Here is a 15,100-nt window from a genome sequence, read left to right as displayed (position 1 = left end):
TATGTCTATTTATCACAGTTAGATAACCTGAAGGCACCGAGGCAGGTGTGATTTCAAGAGAACATCACACACACACTCACAAAGACTTGGAAAAGGAGGCAACAGAACCAGACAATGGTACATAAATCAGCTGACAGGAAAATAGCATGGTTTTCTCTCTTATCTTTTAATGGCAAATTAACTCTTGATGTGTAAGAAGGTTAACAACAACGACAACCATTAATTATGTGAAGACTGAATATGTAGATATCAATGATGGACAGGACTTTGTTGAGGCTTTCAGCTCCACCTCTTATAAGTGACACAATAAATGAGAAAATTAACATGAACAGGAACAGTAATGAGTCGGAGGCAGTATTTTTTAAAATATGTTTAGGGCAATTCAAATGCCAATGTAACTAATTAGTTTGACTCTACTGAGCAGATTTTAAAAGGAAATACTAATTAAATGCTCAGTAGCCAGGACCAAACTAGATACACAAAAAGTGTCGACTTCCAGACTTAAAAATTAACAATGAGGAAACATGTTTTCAGAGTCTTCCCTCCTGCCTTTCCCACTTTACTGCACATTCTCCCCAGGGCATGCTGTGACATAAATTTGCAAGAAAATAACATTCCAAGTTCAAGATACCTGACCTCTCCCCCCTGGACAGGTGTCACTTCTGCTAGTGTCAATAAAACCATTCAAGCTGTTTTGATGAAGCAGCACTGGAAGGAAATGTAATTGAGCCGAATCTTTACTACTGGATAATCTCCTCACACAGCTCATGCTCTGCGGGGAATTGAATCAAGCACAGCAAGAGCACTTCTGGCCTAAATCAGCCACCCACCACCTTCTCCCCTGGCTCAAAGCCTCATCAATCAGGCTTAATCACTTCCACTTAAAAATGCACCCCCTCTGTTATCTGGATGCGTTGTAGCTCTATAAAGCCAGGAGCAACAGAATTTACACTGATGATACCGAGTGTTTTCTTTTTCTATTCCGTGTTTGGTTGATATCTGCAGGACTTGCTGACAAATTTGATCTGTTATCTATAGTCTGGGATAGACCAGCCTTTTGCAGGAAATCCATGAAAGCGATTGAAGGTGCGTTTGTAGTCGGCTATGCAAAGGCACGAAGCGGGAGCAAATATATGCAGGCTGATGTTAAATCATTCAGTGAGGAGGACATGTGTTAGCTTAGTTGAACACACAGAAATGCTTCTAATTAACAAGGTGGATAAAACAAAAATTCAGTCACCTCAAAAATTCAGATCGACAAAGTCGGAGGTGGGTCTTGCAGTGGCATTGACTATTGCTTACATAATTACATAGCTGACTTATTGCTCTGTGTTTTTACTTTATTGGCAAACAAACTATTGGGTTCTCCTCCATTTTCTCACTTCATCTAAAAGGAACCCATCTGAAAAGTTTGAAGATTTTAGATGCATTTATTCACATCACTTCAAGAAGTCACCTATGTCTAAAAAAATGTTTGTTTTTTTAACCCTTTTAAAGAAACTGACCAGTTTTGGCTGGTAAGGCTCCTTTTTCCCCCCAGTGGAACTGAGCATTTCAAACAACTATAATCGAGGATTGTAGAAACTTAAAATGATGTGTCCTATAATTTTTCCCTCAGTCAATGGATATCCCCAACGACCAAGGATTTTTTAAGTTTCTCTTTGACAAATTCTCTTCCTTTCTCTCATTATTGATTGTCACACCAAAGCGACCTCTGTAAATACAGAGAAAGAACAGAGAAAAGTTGGCAGCTTCAGGAAGGGAAGTTACAGTCGAAGACAAACATGCAAAGATGAGACAAATTCTAATATTTTATTTCATGCAAACTTGTTAATTTGTGTACACAGAGTCAAGGCACTTGAAGACATTAAATCACGATCACAAGTGCAATTAGTGACTGAGCCAATTTGTAAACGAGGAGAGAAAACAGGTATCTGAAAGCAGAATGCAGTCAATTTGCTTGGTAATAAGTGAATATATTATAGTTGTTGAGAGAATAATTTTATTGGAAAAAACCTTGAACCTTCTGTTAGCTTAATATGATGGATAGATGATACGTTTGTGGTTGTCAATGATTAAACCACACAGTACTGTGTTTGATGAATCTGAGCAACAAAAGCTTATAGAGAAAGCAACAAAACTCTCGATGGGTCAGAGGTAGATGTTTTGACAGGGGAGATGGATGTTATAAAGAAAGCACAACACAACTAACCTCATGAAGTCCTGGCATGATGTCGATATCACTCGTGTCAGTCAGAGAATCTAGTCTACCTTCTTCTTATTTCTTCGGCTGTCATTCCCCTGTAATTCTTGTCTCATCTGTCATCCTGACAAGTTTACATTAATCTACTTGGCCCCACTTTTTCTTTTTATGTATTCTGCCTTTTATTATCTGGATGTCTCTCATCTTACATCATTTTGTGAGGAGAATATGAGATTGCACTGTCTTAAAATGATATCTAAATTGCCTAGGGCAGCAAGACCACAAAGTAAATAGGAAAAAACTTTGTCTGACTACTACCCCTGCAAGAGTTGCTTGTTTGATATCTCTGTTATAAATGTCACCCAACTAAATCAAAAGCAAAAGGTAAAAGCAATTTTATCTTGAGAGGTTGGAGATGAAAATACGCTCTGGGAGTAGGGTGGAGTTCCCAGGAAGACATTCTATTTTTGCTGTTCCCTAGTGACTAAACTGCAAATTTCAGTGCAGAACTCTGCAGAGATTAGTGGGACAAAAAAACCCCCCCAATCAAATCTCCAAATTTAGCAAGAAAATATGTCGCTTGTTTAGGCATGTTAAATCACACAGAAAAGTATTTTCCACTCTCACGGAAAACTTGTCTGTTGTTCCAAAATCAGTTTAAAAAACGGTCCTATTATTATAGAAAAAAATATTTTACGTTGTGGCAGTGCTTTGGTTGACGTTTTTAAGGTTTAGGTATAATAACTTCACTGGCTGTGAATCCTCCCATTTCCTTGCAGATCTCCTGTTTTATCTAATCTGTTGTGTTTCTTATTCATTCTCTCTGTTTCTGGTGGGTAAGTTGTGCTTCAGATAGTTAACCCTCGTGTCATGTGTGGAAATGTGGAAAAAATATATATATTTTCACAGTGAAAATTTCCACATTTTCGGGAATTTTTGGAACATTTTTTGGTGGAAAAAAAGAAATGTTTAAAAAAAAAAAAAAAAAAAAGCATTTCTTTGAGAACATTCAGAAAAAAATCCACCAAACTCCAGTGAAATTCGCTGGATTTTGGTGGATTTTTTTCTGAATGTTCTTAAAGACAATATTAGAACATTTACTGATATATATGGAATCACTTTAGATATTTTTCGGATTTTTTGGGGGGGGAGATTTTTATTCATTTTTTGAAAATATTTACAATTTTTATTTTATTATTTTTTTAAAAATTTTATTTCTTTCCAAATTTGGGATTTTTTTTTAAAATAAAACTTTTAAGGGAAAGTTTTAAGGAATTTTCTTCCTGAAGATTTGGCAAATTTTTATAAATTTGGGGACTTTTTTGCTGAATTTTTGGATTTTTTTCAGACAAGGGAACAATATTTTTTGGTGCTGTAAATGAGGACAACAGGAGGGTTAAGCAGGTTGTCCTATAATAATAGAATGGCAGTTCGATGTGCCAAACTGCCCTGAGCAAGACACTGAACCCCAAGCTGCACCCAATGGCAAGTGAACACCTTACACCACATTGGTGCCATTGCTGACTGCCAATGAGAGACACTGTAAAGTCAGTAGAACCTAATTAAGGTTAAAATAGGTACTATATATCTGCAGATCATTTCTGTCTCTCTCCTTGTGTGTTTTAGGCATACCAACCTACTTGCCAGTTCAGCTGAGACTCATCCTCCAATCAACCCTCTCCTGTATTTAAAACCTCACTCCATTCGTTATCAGAGTTTCTCCTTGCTCATGTGCTATAACCTTACCCAGCCTCGGCCTTTGCTTCCGAGTGTTATTTGAAAACTAGTCTCACCTCGTACCTCCTTCTGCCTCAGGTTCCCATTCTTCTCTAGCCAGCTTCATCAGCCACCATTCAGTCAGCCATCCCCCTCATCTCACACCATGCTAAGCTTCTCCAACAACTCATCTTTTCAGTTAACCCCTTCAACGTCTACTCCTGTAATGCTACAGACATTCAGTCACTCACCCGCCATATATTTCCTCTCCAAGCCTCCCTTGTCATTTCCCAAAGATTATTGCAATAAATTGTTTTAAAAGTTGCCAGTGTTTCTTGTTTTCTGCTGCTGGATCCAGAAAAAAAAACAGCTGAACTACTTAGTTAGGCTTAGAGAAAGATTATGGTCTTGGTATAGTTATGGATTTTTGTTGCCAAGGTTATGGAATGACTGCGGGCAAGCAGTTTTATAAATTGGCAAGTGATTTTCCTTCAGTATCGGCTAACAACACCTACAAGTTTAAATAATGTTCTAAAGTTAGTAAGTCAGCATAGTAAACTATGCATTAGTAGAGCAAATAAATTGTAGCTGGGATGACTGCTGGCTGGAAACAGGTAATAAAGAGCAGTTCCTCTATTGAAATCTAACTTTCTTGACACCTCTATCTGAAATTGTCATTTGGTCACCATCTAGAGGGATGCTTTACAGATAGAGATGTTGCTCAATTGAACACTTAGGGGCACTTGCTAAAATGATAATGCATTTCCTAACCCGTGAAATACCTCAGTTTGTACTCATAGATTTACAGTCATGAAAATATGACCTTTCTTTCCTTAACAAGGACTCACCAGGCAATTTGCTTTGCTGTACAGAGACTTGGGAATAACCTTGACAGCAAAGACGTATTTGTTTTCCACTGAGGCTTTTCAAACATATCTCGCCCTACCTATACCTATCTCTTCTCCCTTTGCTGCCATCCTGACACCAGCCCTTTATTTTCTTTTTCTTCCCCTCACATAAACCTCTCTATCCATTGTCGTTGTTTCTCTGATGTCCGTGATGTGCAGGTGGAGAAGAAACGCCCGTTGACACTGACTTTCTTAATAAGAACTTTATTAAAAGAAAGAACAGTATCGTACAGACAGGAGCTGTCTGGAAGGATGTGGCCCAATGATCCTCCTCGAACAAAGACCAACGGTCAGTTTTTATACCTTCTAGCAACGTATAAAATTACAGCATCTGGTTTACAACCCCACTAAAGAGTGACAACTCCTCAGACAAGACTCCCCTTCTGTGCATTCCTAAGGGTCACAAATCAGCTATAGGTTAACAGTGGACCCCAAAGTCAACACAGCATAGGATTTCTGGAGCCTGAAAACACATCTTCAGTACTTACTACCATCTGTTAAAAGTTCACTCTATGGTCAACAACCACCAGAACCACCTGTTAGTTAAAAGTTCACTCTATGGTCAACAACCACCAGATCAGATACTTCACCATCTTGCTCTTTTCATTGAGCTACATAATATCTGGCATTAATCAAAAGAAAGGATTAATGAATTAAACCCAAATAAGTAAAGCTCACAGCTTGTTTAGCATAGCGTTATATAAAAGTCTAAATTTCAGTCTCTAAAACAATCTCAAAAACTGGACTATTATGGACAATACCTGCCACTGCAAGTTTTTTGTGAGAGACCAGAAAAGCATCCTCTGAGGGATATCATCATACATCACGTACCTCTATGTTGCTTATATACGTGATTATTGAGCCTTGAAATGACTTGCCAAATGTTTGTTGTTTCATTTGGTGTATTTACTGCACCTGCAACTAAAATTTAAAGTAATGTGCTTTTCCGGTCTCTGTAAATGCACCTACAATCATCTTCTCACAGCCCATAAGGGTTTCTTAAACTTCTGAAGCAATCCGCCACAACTGCAAGAGACAGTGAACGTCTGACTCAAACACCAGGGGGTATAGTGGGAAGCAAATAGAAAAGTCTCACCATGAATGAGCAGCACTGTTGTGTACGTGTGTGTGTGTGTGTGTGTGTGTGTGTGTGTGTGTGTGTGTGCATGTAACTGAGGGAGACACAGTGTGCATCATTCACAAAGTCAGCCTCATGCAGGGTTTTAAACACAGCATGCAAAATAAACAAGTCATTCAGCAAAAAGGAGGGGATGCGCTAAATTTTTCCCCATCTGCCATTCCTCTTCCTCTCGTGCATCCTTTCAACCCTGCTTCTCCTCCTTTAATCACCTCCTGTGTCAGTCTCCCAACAACACTTGGTTTATTTATTCCATGAATCCCTTCTCAGTGTGTTTATCTCTTGTTTTAATTGGTTCCCTTTCTCCTTTTTTCTTCCCCCTGCAGTGGTCAGCTGCTAAGTGATTCATGCCTCCACCCCTCACCCCTCCATGACTGTAGCAACTCCTTGACCATGTCTGCATGTCTAATCAGTCCTTCAACCTCACACAAACACACAGAAACATAAAAGAAACAATTTAGAAGGAGGAGAGAGAGACAGATGACAGATAGACAAACATGCCATTAGTCAGTGGCATATGTCCTTGTGGGCTTTCGTGCCCTTTTTAAGAGTTGTGTCTTGCTCTGATTAACATTCCAAACCAGCTTCTCGAGGCTTTTTACCATTGTGGAAAATGGACAATCTGCACTTGTCAGGTATTATTTATACGTTTTACAGAGATAGATATGGCGTTGGCACAAGGGACAGTGTCCCTGACTGGATTCTTGGCCAGCACACATTGTCACATTTTCCAAAGCCAGGTTCCCATTTCTAAATTACACCTCTTAGAGTCCAGACATGTCAATACACTACTGATATATTCACCTCAATTCCACATATATTTTGTGTGTGTTGTCTTATCTGTATACCACCAATCTGTAACCTCTTGTAAAAACATCACATAGTCTCTAGCTGTGGATAATATTACTAACCACATTCTGTCTGCCTCAGTTTCTGTCCACAGTAAGCACAGACCACATGAGGAATCTGTGTTTGTTTTGTAATGATTGCCATTCTTTGTGAGTCTGGCTTTCCATTAAGCCATCCTTCTGTACTGTCGATATCAGTGCGGCCGACTGTTGAGCCAGAAAGGAAATCCCATGACAGGGTAGACATGGAGTTGATGTATTGGCTCACTTGAAAGGCTGAAGCTACAAATCAACAAAGCTCATTGTACCCTGGGACTCAAAGGTCTACTGCACAGGTGAAGTCACTGTAAGTGGGTGAAGGATAGCTAGGAGGGAAAAGTCGTGAGATATCTGAATTCCTTCTAGTTTATTTCAAAAATATTGAAAAATATATAAAATTCTACATGAAAAACAATCAAACCAGTACATATGAAATTACAGTAAATGTCTTGTCTGTTTTCATTTATTCAAATCAAGAAGTAGTGTGTAATATCCTGCCTCACAAAAAACTAAATATAAATGGTAGCTGGACCAAAGTGGCTTCAGACTTCATTTTGAAAGCAGCTGATAAAATCAAGTGTCAAGTAATTAAGATCTGAAAGTAAATTGAGCTCATCATTAAGTAGCACTTGAGATAGTTTTTCGTCCATTGAGAGAGTTATTGGCACCAAAAGGTAATGATGTCATAAAGTATAATGCAAGGCTGATTTGTCGCACAGCTTTGGGAAGCCACATTACTGATATAAGACTTAAGAAGCTTATAAATATAGGCCGTTCCCTCTGCAGAGAATCTAGGTCTCCGAGATAATAAATCATCATCATACAAAGAAAAGGTGCTCTGACAGCATTGTGAAGAGCACGCTGGTCTGTGCATCTAAGTGCAAAATGTACAGCAAGTCTTGGGTTACCGTTTCAGTTGTGTGGCCACAATCAAAGCACTTTCAGAAAACTGGCCACTTGAGACAAGAAGTAAAAATAGTGCAAATGACATTTAGGCAAAACACTTATTGAAGGTCATAGTGTGTGTATAAATTACATAGGTCTACATATGAATAAAAACTCATTCTTAGAATAAAAAAAATAACCAGTTGATACTGTAGCAAACAGAGAAAGGGTTGGACAATCCTGTCTTCCAAAACCTATGTTCCTATACAAGTGCATTCTCAGTTACATGTACAGCTTTTGCTTAGTAGGCTTACTAAAATATTATGACTCAGGTTAAAATTGCCTTGAAACTTTTCCTTCATTTTCTCAGTTGCCAGGATGACGAGTCCATCTAGAATATGATGAATTAAAGAAGTAGTTGGAAAGCTTTGCTATAAACAGCATGACATTTTAAAGGTATTATTAATTATTTTAAAGCTATGAAATTAGTACACACTGACGCATATATTGTTTGATTAGACAAGAATAGTATGCAGGCATGCACGTTAGTTTTAACATTAACGCCACCACAGGATCTCTCTTTACTTCAGAAGTAAGGGGAAAAAGCCCCATGGATCTTTTGCATTTACTCTGCATTTTATGCTTGCGTTTTCAAAGAACCTAGCACTAATGCTCAGACTTGCCAGCCCAGAGTAAAGGTCAAGTGTGTGTCACAAAGAGCAAAGGCTCTTCAAGCCTCTTCAATTATTCAGATGAGAGTCATGTTCATCACCTTGTAAAACAGTGCGCAGTGAGTGAACACACACACTGTGCATAAGAAAAGATCAAGGGCCACTTTGTGTTACTCTGTGCCTTCTGTCTCTGCATAAGAGTTCCCAGGTCTTTTTCATATAGACAAAGCTGAGAAGTCATAGCTTTATGTCACTCCTCTTCGGTTTTATATATGCTGGCAATATCACCACACATGATCACTGTTTCCACAACGATGAATTGAGGATTGCTTCAGTTTAATTTAACTCATCTTGAATGTTAGGTTGTCAGACTAATACTGAAGGTGGTGCATGTTGTCTTTACACTAATACATCAATGTTTCATTTAGAATCTTTTGACCGAAAGTGCAAAAAATTCTGACAGGAACAAAGAAAATTGATAGGAAATGGGATCTGAGCTTCATGATCACATTAACCTGAATGTGACATTGTCCCACTGCCTCATAGCAGTTTACTTCAGTCTTTCAAAAAAAAAAAAAATAGGTATATAATGATGATCTACCTCCACAATGTCTATTCATTATCTTCACTGCCTATTCAAAATATAACACATTTTCAGATCAGTCTTTTCTGATATAAATGTATACATGTGCATGCTGACATGAGTTTCAGTATCCCTTGAAATCATACATTGCTAGTCAAAAGTTTGGACACACCTTCTCATTTAATGGTTTTTCTTTATTTCCATGACTATTTACATTGTAGATGCTCATTGAACTCATCATAGCTATGAATGAACACATATGGAATTATGATGTAAACAAAAAGGTGTGAAATAAGCACGTTTTATATTTTAGATTCCTTAATATAGCCATAATTACTACTTTGCACACTCTTAGTATCGTCTTGATGAGCTTCATGAGGTAGTCACAACAACCCCTTTAAGAAGGCAAGAAATTCCACAAATTAACCTTGACAAGGCACACCTGTGAAGCGAAAGCCATTTCAGGTGACTATGGCATGAAGCTGATCGAGAGAATGCCAAGAGTGTGCAAAGCAGTAATCAAAGCAAAGAGTGGCTATTTATATTATATTGCACCTCCCAGACATGTTTTTTTCCCAGAAAGGGCCTGGACTCTGATCCTGGCTCCTAAAGGAGGTGAGAGGAGCAATGGTTGGTGGGGGCAATGTAAGCCAGGAAATGAAAACATGGAAGCCTTTAAATAACACTGGCACGAACATCACACAGGGAAACATGGATGGAGTTTCTCCTTATGTTCCGCTCAGCTTGTTGGCACCTTTCGGCAAGGTCACCAAACAAATCCTCCGCTCATGTGCCTGAATTGAATTTTTCAATATTTGTCCATCCAACCATCTATTTTTCTATACACTGTTATGTCCTATAGAGAGGGCAGCTGACTTAGGGCGAAAAGCAGTATACAACCTGGACAGGTCACTGGATTTTTCGAGATGCTATTGTCACTGCCTACATCACTAATACAAAGGTTGTTTTTTCCTGAATTAGGAATTCAAATGCCTCTGTCTTACTGCTGAACTTTTAGGGAGGGTTTTCATTCTCTCATTGTATTTCTGGTGTTTACAGCAGACACCCACTGGAAGCATAGTGTTAGATGGACACACTTACAAGCTGCAAAATCGGAAATACAAGTACAGTTGATAACTAAATATATTTAACCTCAAGTCGCACAAGGAAGGGGACAATCGACTGGTCCATCTCTAAGTAATCTTAATCAAGAATAAATAATGCTTGTTTTAATCTCATATTGATTTTGCGTGACCAACTGCTGTCCTGCGGGATCAACTGGCTGCCAGGGAAAACTCTCTGTGGTTCCACATGGTCAGTGTGATCTTACTGATGAGGCAACTATGCTTTTATATCCTGCTAGTCATGACAAATTGGTTAGCAAATCATCAATAAAAAATGGAAGCTATAAAACTCAATAGATCCCCAAAACAAAGATAACCGATGTCTTTTTATCTCAGTAAAATTCATCTAAACCAATTGAGTGGGTTAAACCTGCCATATTGTCAAAACCCACTGACAACATTTCAACAAAATCATCTGCTTCACAATACTAAGATAATAGAGTGTGATATATTACCTTAACAATACCATTATCCTGAAAGCAGTGGGTGTAAATAAAGCATCCTGCAGTGTTAATGGTTTCTCTAGATGCTGCCATCCATAAACAGTCACTGGATCTGCAAGATCTGCTGTCTCCGGGACATATTTTTTGCTTTGTTTTTGAGACAAAGGTTCCACATCATTTAAAATTCTTGGCAGGTACACAGCAAAAGGCCATGCTTAATTGCTGTGACAGGACAGTTTTCTCTGCCCAAGTAAATCTCACTAAGCATCTATTATGTCAGCTTCCTTTATCAAAACCCTCTCGTCTCAGCAGGGAAAAGACATCCATTCAGCAATTTCACTAAAGTTTTTGTTCTCAAAAATGGAAGTTCTTTCTTTGTGGTTCATTTACATTAAAATATACAGTATTCGGTCATCTGTCATCTCTTTCTTTACGTTTGGATATTTGAAAGTCTGAGTCTAAGAATTTCTAGGTAGCCCTCTCAAAGAGGAGGGTAGGAAATCTGAGTTTTATTTTCAGCTTTATGCTGTTGATGGGAGGCTTGGTTTGAGTTTGTTTGGCTAAACATGCTGAATACATACCACTTTACATTATATAATCTGAATAATTCATTTTGAAACCAAGTGGATCTGTATTTTGACTAATTATATGCATATTCTCTGAGAAAAATAAATGTAAGTAACGTGGTATCATCGAGGCAAAAAGCTTGCAAATATAGGGATTCATTTGAGTGTACGATAAAAATGCTCTGAATTTTTATTTGGTTCCTCTGGACATCCTAGTGCAGTCTAAAATAGGGCACACCGGCGCTGCCTCAGGTGAGTTGGACAAAAATCATTACATTACAAATAAAAGGAAGCAAAGAGGAGACAGGTGCTCAGTGCGGCACAGAACATAGCAGACACAGCACTGTTCAGGGGCAGATAAACGCAGCAGCTGCACACAGTCGCAAACATATAACACTCCCATAGCAGTAGATAGATGCATCCAGTACATCTGCACATGTATATATGATCACTTCATCATCCTGCTTTTGGTAACCAAACTTGACCTACTGAGGTGAGGTGATACTGGAAGGTATATTTGTAGTGTTTGCTTGGATGAAACAGAGGAGTATAAATGTGCCTTTTCCAGATCATTGATCCATTATTTTTGTCTTCAAAGTATAACTTTAAAGGAATCACAATGAACCCAAAACATGATACTATAGAAGACTACAGCTTAGGGAAGCATCAGAGTTCAGTTTTACTAACAAAAAGGGCTTTTGCAGGGCTGCAAAACCAGGCAAGCAACTAAAACTAGAGAAAAGGTTGTAATGGGATCTCATCAGCCACTATATCTGTCAAAATGGTGATATTCTGACCAACGAGTACCCTGTAGTCATTGCTACATTATTATTACTACGCGAGCACTCATTAACCATTGGTTGGATCACATGCATCTTTGAAGTTGGCTTTCATTTTGATCTCAGCTTCCCACCTGTAAAGTTTAGTGACTGCAGAATGCATGGTTGTGATTCCATCACATTATAGAATCTGTCCATAGACCGATGTATAAACACCTGTCAAAGCCATATTTGTGGTACTTTCTGCTACAGTAGGTTTTTCCATAATTACATACTCACAAGATGAAAACATGACCAGGTATGCTCTTGTGGCTGGAAAAGGGAGCAGTCAAGGCCAAAAAACAGACAAGAATAGATAAACGGACAGCTATGTCACTGGGCACAAAGACAAGCTGGTGAGTAAGTAGTGGCGAGCTGAGGGTATAAATACTGCACAGGCTGGTCAGTAAAGTGGAATCAAGCCAGCAGAAGGGTTTGGAAGATAGGTTGATGGACCTGTGAGGAGATCATGGACACAACAACAAGCGACTGTTTGAGTGAATGACAAAAACCTCCAAACCATGGCAGAAAGTCTTGCAAGTGAAGACACTAAAGGCACTTCTAACATTCATTTTCAAATGTCTTGATGGTCTGAAACCCAGCCTTTCTCATTGAGAATAAATGTAACGAATGTCAAGGGTTTAAATGTGCTCGTCTTGAGTATGTTTAAACCTTCCAGCTGCAGTACATACAGAATAATCATTTTAATCTTATGACTGTGATCGCAAGTAATGCTCCGCTGCCCCGCTGCAAATCTTAGCATCAAAAAACAGACAGTCTCGCTCCATGTCGTCACTAGTCTCCTTCACAGTCAGACACAAAATGTGATTGAACTTCTACTTTCTTCTTCATATGGAATTTTAAAAGAAACATTCTATGAATCTAATAGACTGAAACTTATGGCCATGACAGCCAGCCATATATTCCTGCAAGGAGAGCCAAGATATGTAGAGAGCCACATCAATTAATTCAGAGTGAAACGGGCCTCATCTTTAATTCAACTGGGGGCACTTCAACACACATGAATATGAGATCTGGAGATCTTGACAGAGCACTCTGCAGGAGGCCTTTTGCTCATCCCGAAGCCTGTGGTAGAGGATGGAACGAAGGTGGCAGTCAGTGCCAACATGAGTGGGAGAAATGGAGAACAAGGGACAGTCAGCTTATTTGTGTGAGGAGACAAAAGTGAAGATTTAACACATGCGTTCATAGGGTGAAAGATGGAAAAGAAGAGCCTGGATCAGAATGGCTGGCTTGAAAGGATTTGGCTCAGTTTTGTTGTCTTCTGATACTCCAACGGCAAACAAAGAGACAGAGAAAGGTTTTTTCGACCACCTGAAGAATTTTGCCCAGTATTTAATCTCTTTTAGACTCTGTATTGGTCTTGTCCAACTACTGAGGGAAAAGTCTGGCCCTGGTAAAAAAAAACTCCTGACTGGCTCACTTGGTGGATAGCTCAGTGACAAACACCCATGATTTGGGCACGGGAGATTGGTGGTTCAGTTCCTGGTCATGATGCAGTTGTCCAGCGAAGACCCATAGGCAAGGTTCTTAGTGCTACCACGCTTACCTACCATGGGTTGTATCTACTCTTAGATGTATGTTGTTTTGGATAAAAGCATCTGTTTAATGACATTGTAAATTTACACACACACACTATGTTTGTCTGCTGCTTTGTGTTAGACCAGCTTGGTCTCTGCTGCAACATTTGAAAGCAAGGTGAGCCCTTTAGTGTCAAGTCCAAGATGATCTAAAAGACTTTTAGAGGTTTTACATGTAACATGCGGTTAATATTGTGAAAGTTCATATTTAACACAAGTCACAATCATTTGATAAAATTAACCAAGTCATTTTGGTGACTAATTCTAACCAAACAGTGAGTGAAAATAAAAGTAAGCAGATACTGAAAATGTCTTAAATGGCTCAGATGTAATTCTACACCATTGCTTCCTCTAGAATATGCAGATCAATGAAGTCCTCACTTCACATGATCCAACCATCCCTCCCTACTAACTGCAGCTCAAGCACACCAGCTCACATAAGACACACTATAAAACAACTCTGAACTACACAAGGTTTGTTAGGTATGAAGATGGACATGCACACAGAAATACTAAAACTTGACCTCCACTTGATTGAAAAAATGATGGACCAACACAAGCCATAAACCTCAGCATCCTGGATGAAAACCATGTGATTTACTCACCACTCCAGCATCTTTATGAGATTTTTTTTCTAAACTCTATTTGGCTATTATACTATACTTTCTAATTCTAAATATCTACTGATGTTGAATTTTGGTTGACAACAAACTTCATAATTAAAAAACGTGGTCTGCTGTCCCCATTAAATGTACTGCTTATAGTTGTGAGAGGAAACCAAAAGCGAAAATTCTGAGGGTTTATCCATGTGAGTGACCCCTTTCATATACATGTACCCATGTGATCCATTCTTAATAGAGAAACATCGATTGTGACTGATTCAAATAGTGAAGTCTTATGTTTTATAATTAGATTTACAGTTTATGTAACAACCTGGCAGCAACCTCTGGATGGAAATTGGGCTAAACTGAACCTAACTGCATGCTGGTAAATTGAAGCTACAAATACGTCCTACTCTACATTGCTGTTCTACAAAGTTTTCCATTATTGCTTCTTTTGTTGGATTTTCTGAAGTTTGAGATGACAACTCACTGTCCGTCTTTGTTCTTCAGATATACAGTGGCAGACACTAGTCCATGCTGACTATTTCAAAACTGATAGCAGAGAGAAACTGACCCGAAACTGATATCAGCAGAATGATTGTGCAGAGTCAGAGCATCTGAATAAACAAGTGGTGATCAGGCCCATGAATTACAATATATGTTTATGCAGTGCACTGTCTCAACATTCCATTCACAAGTGTTGCACCTATATGTTTAAATCAAATAATGCATTTAATTTGTGATTTCACTTTATGGCCTACTAGAGAGCAACAGCCTTGACTTCTAAGTTTCTGGATTTGCAAGTGAAATGCTATGCTAAAACTTTCAATAAACATCTGTGCATGAGCAGTTTTGTTTTTTCTAGGTTAGGCTTCATAATTATGCAGTGTCATAGAAAATACCCCACACACATTGTTATTTTTCAGTGACAATGCAATAAAATATTCCACCAAAA

Source organism: Amphiprion ocellaris, chromosome 14 (assembly GCF_022539595.1).
Source record: "Amphiprion ocellaris isolate individual 3 ecotype Okinawa chromosome 14, ASM2253959v1, whole genome shotgun sequence".
Taxonomy (NCBI): Eukaryota; Metazoa; Chordata; class Actinopteri; family Pomacentridae; genus Amphiprion; species Amphiprion ocellaris.
Note: the sequence above shows the minus strand (reverse complement) of the source record.